This window comes from Condylura cristata, unplaced genomic scaffold (genome assembly GCF_000260355.1).
Source record: "Condylura cristata isolate star-nosed mole 26May11 unplaced genomic scaffold, ConCri1.0 scaffold00013, whole genome shotgun sequence".
Classification (NCBI taxonomy): domain Eukaryota; kingdom Metazoa; phylum Chordata; class Mammalia; order Eulipotyphla; family Talpidae; genus Condylura; species Condylura cristata.
The window spans coordinates 44,874,801-44,884,779 of record NW_004567114.1 but is presented as its reverse complement, the minus strand read 5'-3'; positions in this window follow the sequence as shown (position 1 = coordinate 44,884,779).

The window sequence follows — 9,979 nt, the reverse complement described above, 5'->3', positions numbered from 1 at the left end:
TACTTGTTTTCAGTTCTTCTTGAGGTAAAATTTATCCAGGAATGAAATCCAAACCTTAAGTGTATGCTTTGATAAGTTGATAAGTGCAAAAACCCAAACACCTATCAAAATATAGAAAATTTTCTTAGAGGATATGTTTGATTGCTAGTTTTTGCATTCACAGGTGATATAAAATGGTTAAATTCTTGACTTTTTCAGGTCTGAGTAAACTATTGGGAGGGAGTTGCTTATTATAGCATAAAAGATTTTAGATGAATTTTATTTCATAGATGCAGAAACACATCCCAGAAAAAGGTCTGCATCTGTGCTTTTTGTTGTTCTTCCAGTTTGATCTCTGACATTAGAAGCAAATAGAAACACTCAGAAGTGAAATGGCTAGTACCTGTGTGTTAAGAGCAGAAACTCAGTCTATTTTTTGATAGTTGTCTCAACTACCTAGAATGCTTTTTACTTTTGGCACTCATTAAATATTTGTTGTCGTCAGACTATCTGCCACAAAAATTTACTGAGTCTATTTTATGGCCATTGCTTGTTCACCTAGACAATAATTATGGGGTCATGGAAGTCAAAGTCAGGGAGAGTGACACACATCTTTTGCAGTTGCTCATCAGTCACTATTTGAAGTAGGGTTAAAGGTAAAGGATATGCTATTGAGAGCTTCTCAAGGGTTCAGAAGGAAGAAAGAAGAGAGCCAAATTCAGATAGAACAGTGTTGAGGTCTTAGCAGTAAAGAGACCTAGATTTTGAATGCTTTTGTGCTTTTTACTCTTGCCATTCTTTATGTATGTGGTTGCCATTTTAAGTCAGATCTGTTTTAGAAAGGCCACAAAGTTTTCTTCATTTGGATTTTTTCTTTCAAGAAGAAATAATAACCACAGTATTTTCATGAGTGTTTACTTGTAGAGAATAAAAACTTATTTTAGTTGATTTAAGTAGAAGAGAGTCATTATGGAGTATTAAATGGCCTGCAGATTCTAGGTTGGTTGTCTAGGAACCACCCTACATTGACTGTCAAGGAATTGTTACCTTTGTCACAATCAGGAAGTTGTATTATAAAGATACTACCATAGTTATTAGCTCCAGCACCTCTGTTATAAGCAGAAAATAACCACATGCCAAATGAAATCGAATCATTACCTTACATCATACACAAAAATTTACTTGAAGTGGAGTAAAGACTTTATAGTGTCTGAAACCATCAAACTAACTCCTGGAAGGAAACAGAAGTTTCAATATACTTGAAATGAATATTGGCAATGACATTTTGGGTATTTTACACTAATAGGAAAAGCAACCACGGATGGGACTATAGCAAATTAAAAAATATATACACAATAAAGGAAACCATTAAAATGTGTAAAGGTAAACTATGGAATGGGGAAAAAAAAATGATTGCAAACTACATATTCAATACATGTTACTACCCAAAATAAGAAATACAACTCAATAAACAGGAAAACAAACAAACAAACAAACAAAACACTTTACAAATTAAAAAAAAAAACAATTAAAAGATAGCCAAAGGGCTGGAATAGACTAGCCCCCACAAAATACCATACAAATGACCAATAGGATTATGAAAAGCTAACAACATCACTAGTAACCAGCAGAATGCAAGGATGTCTGTAATCAAAAAGAGAACTCAGAGTGGTGTTTGTCAGGGGGTAGGGAGGAGGCCAAATGTGGCAATATTGGTCAAAGGATACACATTTCCAGTTAAAAGATGAATATATTCAAGGGATTTAATTCTAGGCTCTCTACAGAATGGTTACAGAATTAACAATAGAATTAACAATCCCTAAATGTTGCTAAGAGGGTAGATCTTAGCTATCCCCTAAAAATGGTAATTAGGTGAAATGATGGTGGTTTTAATTAACATTGATGGGAACAATCTTTTCACAGTGTATATGTATATTAAAATATGTTATACACTTTAAATATCTTTTATTTATTAATTATATCTTAATAATGCTGACAAAAAAGAAAAACCCATAACAGTTGCTGGGAACTAATCTTTGAGTCATGGTGATTATCTTTTTACATAAATCATCTCATTTAAATCTTATTAACTACCAAATTAAGTAGCCACTATTAAGTACTGTTATAGTTACTTTTATAGATGAGGAATCTAGTGCTAGGAAAAGTCACAACTGAAGTTCTTTTCATACAAATGTGAAGTTGGGGCTTGTATGTTTGACTTTGAAGTCTGAAATTTTACTCATTAAGTATACTATACTGTTTCTCCCAGTTTCTTTACTATTTTAAAAGAAACATTTGAGTATTAAGAAAGTAATGTATGCTAGGATCATTTGTAAATCTTATGTCCAACAGTAACATTATCCTATTAGAGATAAAGTATGTGTTTAATTACATAAAGTAGAAAGGAAGTATTGTAAGGCTTTTGGAATTAATTGGGCAAGAGATTCTTCTATCAAGGAAATTCAGGGACAAGTCTAACTTAAATTGGACTTTGAAAGGTAAATGTAAATGGTTTATAACATTGAGAATAGGGAGGAAGGACCCTCCATAATAATAAATATTCCAGTTTGTTTAGAAGGAACAAAACAAGCAAAAAAAAAAAAGGTGCTGAAAAATATAACTTGAGAGGGAGGGATGGGTGCCAGGCTAAGTAATTTGGGTTTAATTCTGTGTGTAGTAAGGAACTCTGAAGGTCTTTGAGTAAAGGGGTCTCAAGAGAATTTTGCTACTTAAAGATGAAACTTTTGAATCATCTGAAGTTTGGAGGACTAGAGATCAAACTAGATTGGAATCTGACTATTGAGAAATGGCAAAGGATCAATACAACTTGTTGAAAGAAATAGTGGGAGAAAAAGGATATGGGGGATATAAAAGAAATAGACGGAGCCAGTAGTTTTTAACTAATTGGGTATCAATATCAAGGAAGAGAAGAGTATTGGATTATTCTGAAATTTCCATCCATGATAATGACTAAGATGATTCCATTAATAAAATTGCAGTGGGTAGAAAGAATGTACATATTCACATGGTAAGATAATTAGTTCAGTTTCAGAGTTTTCAGGTTGAAATACTGGTGGGATGCAGAAGAAATGTCCAAATAATTTGGAAATTATTTGAATAGAGATTAGAAAATAAGTCAGAGCTAAGATATATTTCAAATTCATCTAACTACATACAGCAGAAATTCTCAATATAGTTGCACATTAAGATCACCTGGAGAGCTTTACAATATACATTGCCATCCTCTAAACTCTGATGTAATTGATATATTCAGTGATTCTGATTTAATTGGTTAAGACTAAACATTTTAATTTAATTGGGCTGGCAAGAAATGCTGAATTAATGGTTGAATAGTGGGGTCCTAGCAGTTTTTTATTTTATAAAACTCCTCAGATGACTGTTATGTACAATCAGAGTTAATAGAGACTGACATAAAGGTGATCTATGAGTCATGGAATTGGATGAGATTTGAAAAGGAGAGTGTATGTAGAGAAAAGAATGGGAGGGTCACAAAGTGAGGGTTGGGAAGAGCAGGTGTCTAATGGGGTATGGTGGAGGATAATTGGGGCTTTGGTGGAGAGAGAGGAATGTATTCTAGATACTTCATTTATGTATAGTCATGAACTGAATTTGCCTTTTGGAAGGCAGAGTGGCTAGTTGAGTCAGAAAACTAAATTCATATTTCCATTGTTTTTAGGAAACCAATGTGATCTGAAACATACTTAAGGAAAAAACTGCCTCAAAATAAAACATATCTTCCAAAAGCATGTAAAAGTTATGTTTACTGTAGTGTAGTCTATTAGTTATGTAATAGACTTTAATATTGAAAAATACTGAAACAGCTCAAAATTTTTTTCCATGCTGACCATTGCTATTTCTCTCTGAGTCTTTAATTAGTTTCAGTCTTTTTGCTGTTAGAGGATCTTGTAAAAATGATAGACTATCCATCAAGTGCAATAAAGCAAATGCAATAAAATAAGGTGACTGCCTGTATTTGTCTATTGGTGCAATATGTTTGTTAGACTTTTTACCTTTTTCATTCCTTTTTTCCCCTGAATTAATGGTTTCAAATGATTTATCTACATTTTCCTATTATTTTACCTCATCAGGTCTGTTGAAATTCTCTAATAAACTTTCAGTTTAGTTATTGTATTGTTAGATCTGGAATTTTTTTTTTTTTTAAGATTTTATTTATTTGTGCATACAGAACTGGGATAAAGGCCAGACGCTCAGGGGCGGCGAGAGGCTTCACCAGAGACAGAGCAGGGAATAGAACAGGCAGATCGACGAAGTACACTGCTGAGGGGAGCAGCTGGCAGGTCAGGAGAGGTCTGCCACACCATGTGGTCACCTCCAGGGCAGGCAGGAATCGAACTCATGCGGAAGCAGCTTTAGATTCTCAGTGCTGTGCTTTAACCCACTGCGCCACCAGGGAGGGCCTGGAATTTTTTTTTATAGGTTTTTATTTTTTTTGTTGTTTATATAATCGTCTTGTTTATGTATTTTTTTCCTGTGATTTCATTTAGTTGCTTTAATTCTCTTTTATGTGATGGAACATTTTTTGGATAGATATTCTTTGTCAAGCAGATCATCATCTGCATTTCCTTAGGGTATTTCTCTGGCATATTATTTCATACTTTTGACTGGGTCATGTTTCCCTTGTAATTTCTCATTGGGTTTGGGCCTTTGAAGAAACAACCACCTCTTTCAGTTTTGTGTATTGGCTTCACACAGCAGAGGACCTTCGCCAGTCAGCCAGAGCAGAGTTATAGGATCTCTGAAATGTTGTGATAACTTACTCTCTTTGGCATCTGTCTGTGGAACTGCAGCTCTAATGTGTTTCCAAACATTTCCACTTTTGCTGAAACCTCTCAGTCAGGCAAGACAGAAGCCAGTCCCTTGGCAGTCTCCATTCACACCAGAGCATGGATGCCTAGTGCACCTTTTAGTTCTGCACTTGCAATATGATCTCTTTTTGACTTTCCAGAGTCAAAGGTCTTGAAATTTCTTACAGAACTATTCTTACTCATATATTCTTTTCAATCTAGTATTTCTGTGGAGGAGAGCCTGTAGCTTCATAGTTCACCCTCTTACTGCAAGCAACTTTTTTTTTTTTGAAGTACAATTGGTTTACATCCTTGTTAATGTTTTCGAAGTACCACTGGTTTACATCCTTGTTAGTGCTTTGTAAGTATAAGATTTCACCCTAGGTGCAGTCACCACAGCATACCCCCCTCCACAGCAGTCCATGATGCTCCTCCTACCCTGTTTCCACTTTTCTGCTCTTCCCCTACACCTTTGGATGCCCCAGTTCAATGGTCAGCTTTCAAGGGTTGGTTTTTTTAAAATTTTATTTTTGTCTGGCTCTTTGTTTGCTTTCTCTATAAAATAATGTCTTTTATATGTAATGTTCTTATGCGCTGACAGACTACAATAACAGGAAGTAATAATTTAAAGCAAAATAATTACTTAGGATATAGTATTGATAGTTTGTAAATGAATAGTCTTATTCTACAGTATTATGAAAGAACACTTTATATTCATTTCACAAATGAATTAACTTATTGTAATATTTAGGATTTTCCCTCCCCCACCCCCAAACCTGCACTGTGGCTGTGTCAATTTATGTTAAAGGAAAACAGGCTCATCTTTTGGTTTAGTTAATAAAGATTATTTTGTGTTCATCCAACAAGTGCTCTGTAATGTTAAGAATAAGAAAACTGGCCCTCCCTGGTGGCGCAGCAGGTTAAAGCACAGTACTAAGAAGCTAAAGCCACTTTTGCATGAGTTCGATTCCTGCCTGCCCCGGAGGTGACCACGTGGTGTGGCAGACCTCTCCTGACCCGCCCGCTGCTCCCCTCAGCAGTGTACTTCGTCGATCTGCCTGTTCTGCTCCCCACTCTGTCTCTGGTGAAGCCTCTCGCCACCCCTGAGCCTCTGGCCTGTACCCCAGTTCTGTATCACAAAAAAAAAAAACTTTTAAAAAAAAAAGAATAAGAAAACTATGATAAGAGCCTAATTCTTTCCTCAACAGTTATTAAAAGTGGAACACACACATTTGAAATGTGGGAAATTGGATGTTAGTATTCATCAATGGATGCACTGAAATCAGGAAAGAGTTCAGATTATAGGAAATGGTCCACTGAAATTAGTAAATTACAGGTAATTTTGATTTCTTGTGTTTCTCACTGTGAAAGTTCATTGTGTGATTAATAAAGTTGTATTTAATATTTACCTTAAGATAACTGGTATGTGTTGAATTGTGACCCCTCCCCTTAAACCCATCCCTACTCCCCAAAAGATACATTGGAATCCTAATCCCTAGGACCTTTGACTGTGACCTCTGTTGGAGATAGAATCTTTTATAGAGTTAATTTATAATGAAGTAGTAAGGTAGCTCCTAACCCAGTATAATTCATCTATGAATGCATTGAAATCAGGAGAGTTCATTGCATTTGAAATTAGTAAACTACAATAGTTTTGATTGCTTGTGTTCCTATAAGAAGAAATTGGGCAAAGAGATAGACAAGCACACAGGGAGAGAAAGAGGTTGGGGTGATTTGTCTGCAAGGAATACTAAAGATTTCCTGAAAAAATACCAGAAAGTAGGAGAAAGTAAGGAGTAGCTTCTCCCTCATAAACTTCAAAAGGAACCAGTGATGGTAATGTTTTGATCTTGGACTTCAAGCCTCCAGAACTGTAAGATAATAAATTTGTCTTGTTTAAGCCACCCAATTTGTGGTATTTTGTTAGAGCAGCATTAGGAAACCAATCAAGTAACTTCTTACATTATGTTGCATTAAAAAATATCTAAGTCTATATGAATGTTTATCAAAGATATGCTATATTCACTATTATAAAAACATCCTGGGGTTTAGGGCTATGTTATTGCCTGCTAGTGTCTAAGAGTCTTCCTTTCTAGCTAAAATTCTCTACTTTTATCTTCTAATATTTGTAATGTTGGAATGTAGGTATGCAAGGTAAGTTTTTTTTTTTGTAATTATGAGGTCAGTAGTTGATGGAATGAATTGGTAACTTTTGTGAAATATTTTAGTCACTATTATCTCTGCTTTTCCTTTAAGAAATGTTTGGATAGGATTCAACCAATCCTCATAGTTGTGTAAAGGACAAATTTGGAAGGTAAGTTATTGTGACCAAACAAGAAAGACTAGCAGTTTCAATATGTCTAGTTCTATTTTTAATTTTTTTTTTGTTGCTGTTAAAAAGATTTCACTGATTAAATGAGCCTTTTTCCTTGAGGAATTATTTTGTATTATGGATCGCTATCACTTTAACTCACTCAACATTGGGCTAAATTAAGTTTGCTGAGCAAGATAATATAGTTATTTGTGTGTGCAATAGTAAGGGTAAGAAGAAAGAACTGTTTGTAACAGATGCTGTGCTTATAAATGTTAGTGTTTTCAATGAACTCATGGCTTTAAAAGGTCATATACTTTGTAGTTACACCTTTTAAACTCAGTAATATACAGGATATGTGCTATACTTCCTAGTCTAAATGTATTGGTTTTCCAATTTTCCATGTCAAAGAATGGCTTTACCATCTGCCATGGTTTTATAGAATTTCTTCAAACCCGAAACCTTTTTTCTTTCCTGAAGCATTTGCTAATCTTAAATGGTGATGTCGTGAAGCCCTCACACTGTGGAGTTTTGTATTTGGTTCATAGTGATACAGTGATTGATTTAGAACAGTCCTTAATGTCAGAAATAAATTTGGAGAGTTATATGAACTCTAAGACCATTGTGAAAATTCTAGTCAGCATGGCTTAGTTAAGCAGACTATACTATATTCCTCTTTTTCATGACAATTAGATCAAACCTAAGTTGTTTTATTCAGAATTTCTACTAACCTGCTTACATTTGTGTATGTGATTTGTCATCAGCTGAGAGAATAATGTTTAGACTACTACTGTGTTTGTAGGATTTATTTTTTTTATATTTTTATCCAGGATTTATTTTTTTTTATATTTCTATCCATTTTTAAAGATGTTCTTGGAATTTCATTATACATTTTGACTATAAGCTTTATCATACAAAACACTCAAATTACATATATATACACTTTATATTTTGTCCTTTAATTATACTTACTTCTTTTTTTTAATGCTTACTTCTTCAAGAGCACTTAATGTCTTCATATTTTTTATCCTGAGTCATTTTGTTTTGGATGTGTCTTGGATAGATAGCTTATAGATAGTGAAATTTCATAATGTGACATGAATTTCTATTATATATACCACTTTTACCATTTGTTTCATTGCTGATGTATCTGGATATTTTTTCGAGTCATGTTAATTTATAGTGTCTATTTTATATACTTTAAGTGATTTTATCCTTTCATTGTCCCAAGTTTTTGTTCTTAGTTTGATGAAAACACTCATGTTCTGTTTTTCCCTTCCTGTGATTCAGAAATTATACATCTTCCTCTTCACACTCAAGAAATCAACCTTTACTTTCTAACATTTACATTTGAACATACTTTTCTATCAATATTTGAAATAAATCAATTAAAATACTTGCTGAACAAAATAGGAACCTCAGTATTTTTTACTTTATCTTACTTCTCCCTTCTAAATTTTCCCTTCCATGTTTAGATGATTTGATATAATTCCAGATCATTATTTAATATTAAAATTTATTTAGCTTGTGTTTTATTGGTTTCATTGATGATAATTGTTTTGCCTGGACCATTTGTTATATTTTATTTGTTTGTTTTCTGTCATTCACATAGTGATTTATTTCTTCACCCCAGCTCTATTGAGGTATAATTGATAAATAAAGGTATATGTATTTAAGGTGTACAGTATGATATTTCCATATACCACATATTGTTTATGAGGATTTCTAGGAGGTAATTTTTTTGTACTTGATAATCTGAATGTACATTTAATTTGCCTTATTGTTTCTAAAGATTTATTTATTTATGCATATAGAAGTGGGGTACAGGCCAGAGGTGCAGGAGCAGGAGCAGAGGATTCACCAAAGACAGTGTAGAGAGCAGAACAGGCCCACTGATGAAGTACACTGCTGAGGGGAGCAGCAGGTGGGTCAGGAGAGGTCGGCTGTGCCAGGAAAGGTCTGCTGTGCCCATGTGGATCACCTCCAGGTTGGGGATCGAACTCATGTGAAGTGGTTTTAGCTTTTTGGTGCCATGCTTTACTGGGCTGTGCCACCAGGGAGAGCCCTAATTTGCCTTCATCTTTTGATTTCAATAATATTTTGACTAATCATATAGAATTTTTCAGATTAAAAATAACTTTCAGGTCCTCCCTGTGGCGCAGTGGGTTAAAACACAGCACTAAGAAGCTAAAGCCACTTCCGCATGAGTTCGATTCCCGTCTGCCCCGGAGGTGACCACATGGCGTGGCAGACCTCTCCTGACTCGCCCACTGCTCCCTCAGCAGTGTACTTTGTCGATCTGCCTGTTCTGCTCCCCACTCTGTCTCTTGTGAACCCTCTCACAGCCCCTGAGCCTCTGGCCTGTACCCCAGTTCTGTGTGAACAAATAAATAAATCTTAAAAAAAAAAAAACTTTCATGCAGAACTTTGAGGATATTTCTCAAATGTTTTTATGAATCTAGAGTTGATATGACACGTGATACTTGTCTAATTTTTTGAAGTATAAAATTACCCATCTCCCAAGAATTTTATCATTTTGACTTTATATTTGTTCATTTAAAGTTATGTAAAAATCTGTTCAGGTATGGGTCATTTTTCATTTATTTCCTCAGTTCTTAAATTTTTTTTTTTTAAAGATTTATTTATTTGTTCATACAGAACTGGGGTACAGGCCAGAGGCTCAGGGGCAGCGAGAGGATTCACCAAAGACAGAGTGGGGAGCAGAACAGGCAGATGAAATCCACTGTTGAAGGGAATAACAGGCAGGTCAGGAAAGGTCTGCTGTGCCCATGTGGATCACCTCCAGGTTGGGGATCGAACTCATGTGAAGTGGTTTTAGCTTTTTGGTGCCATGCTTTACTGG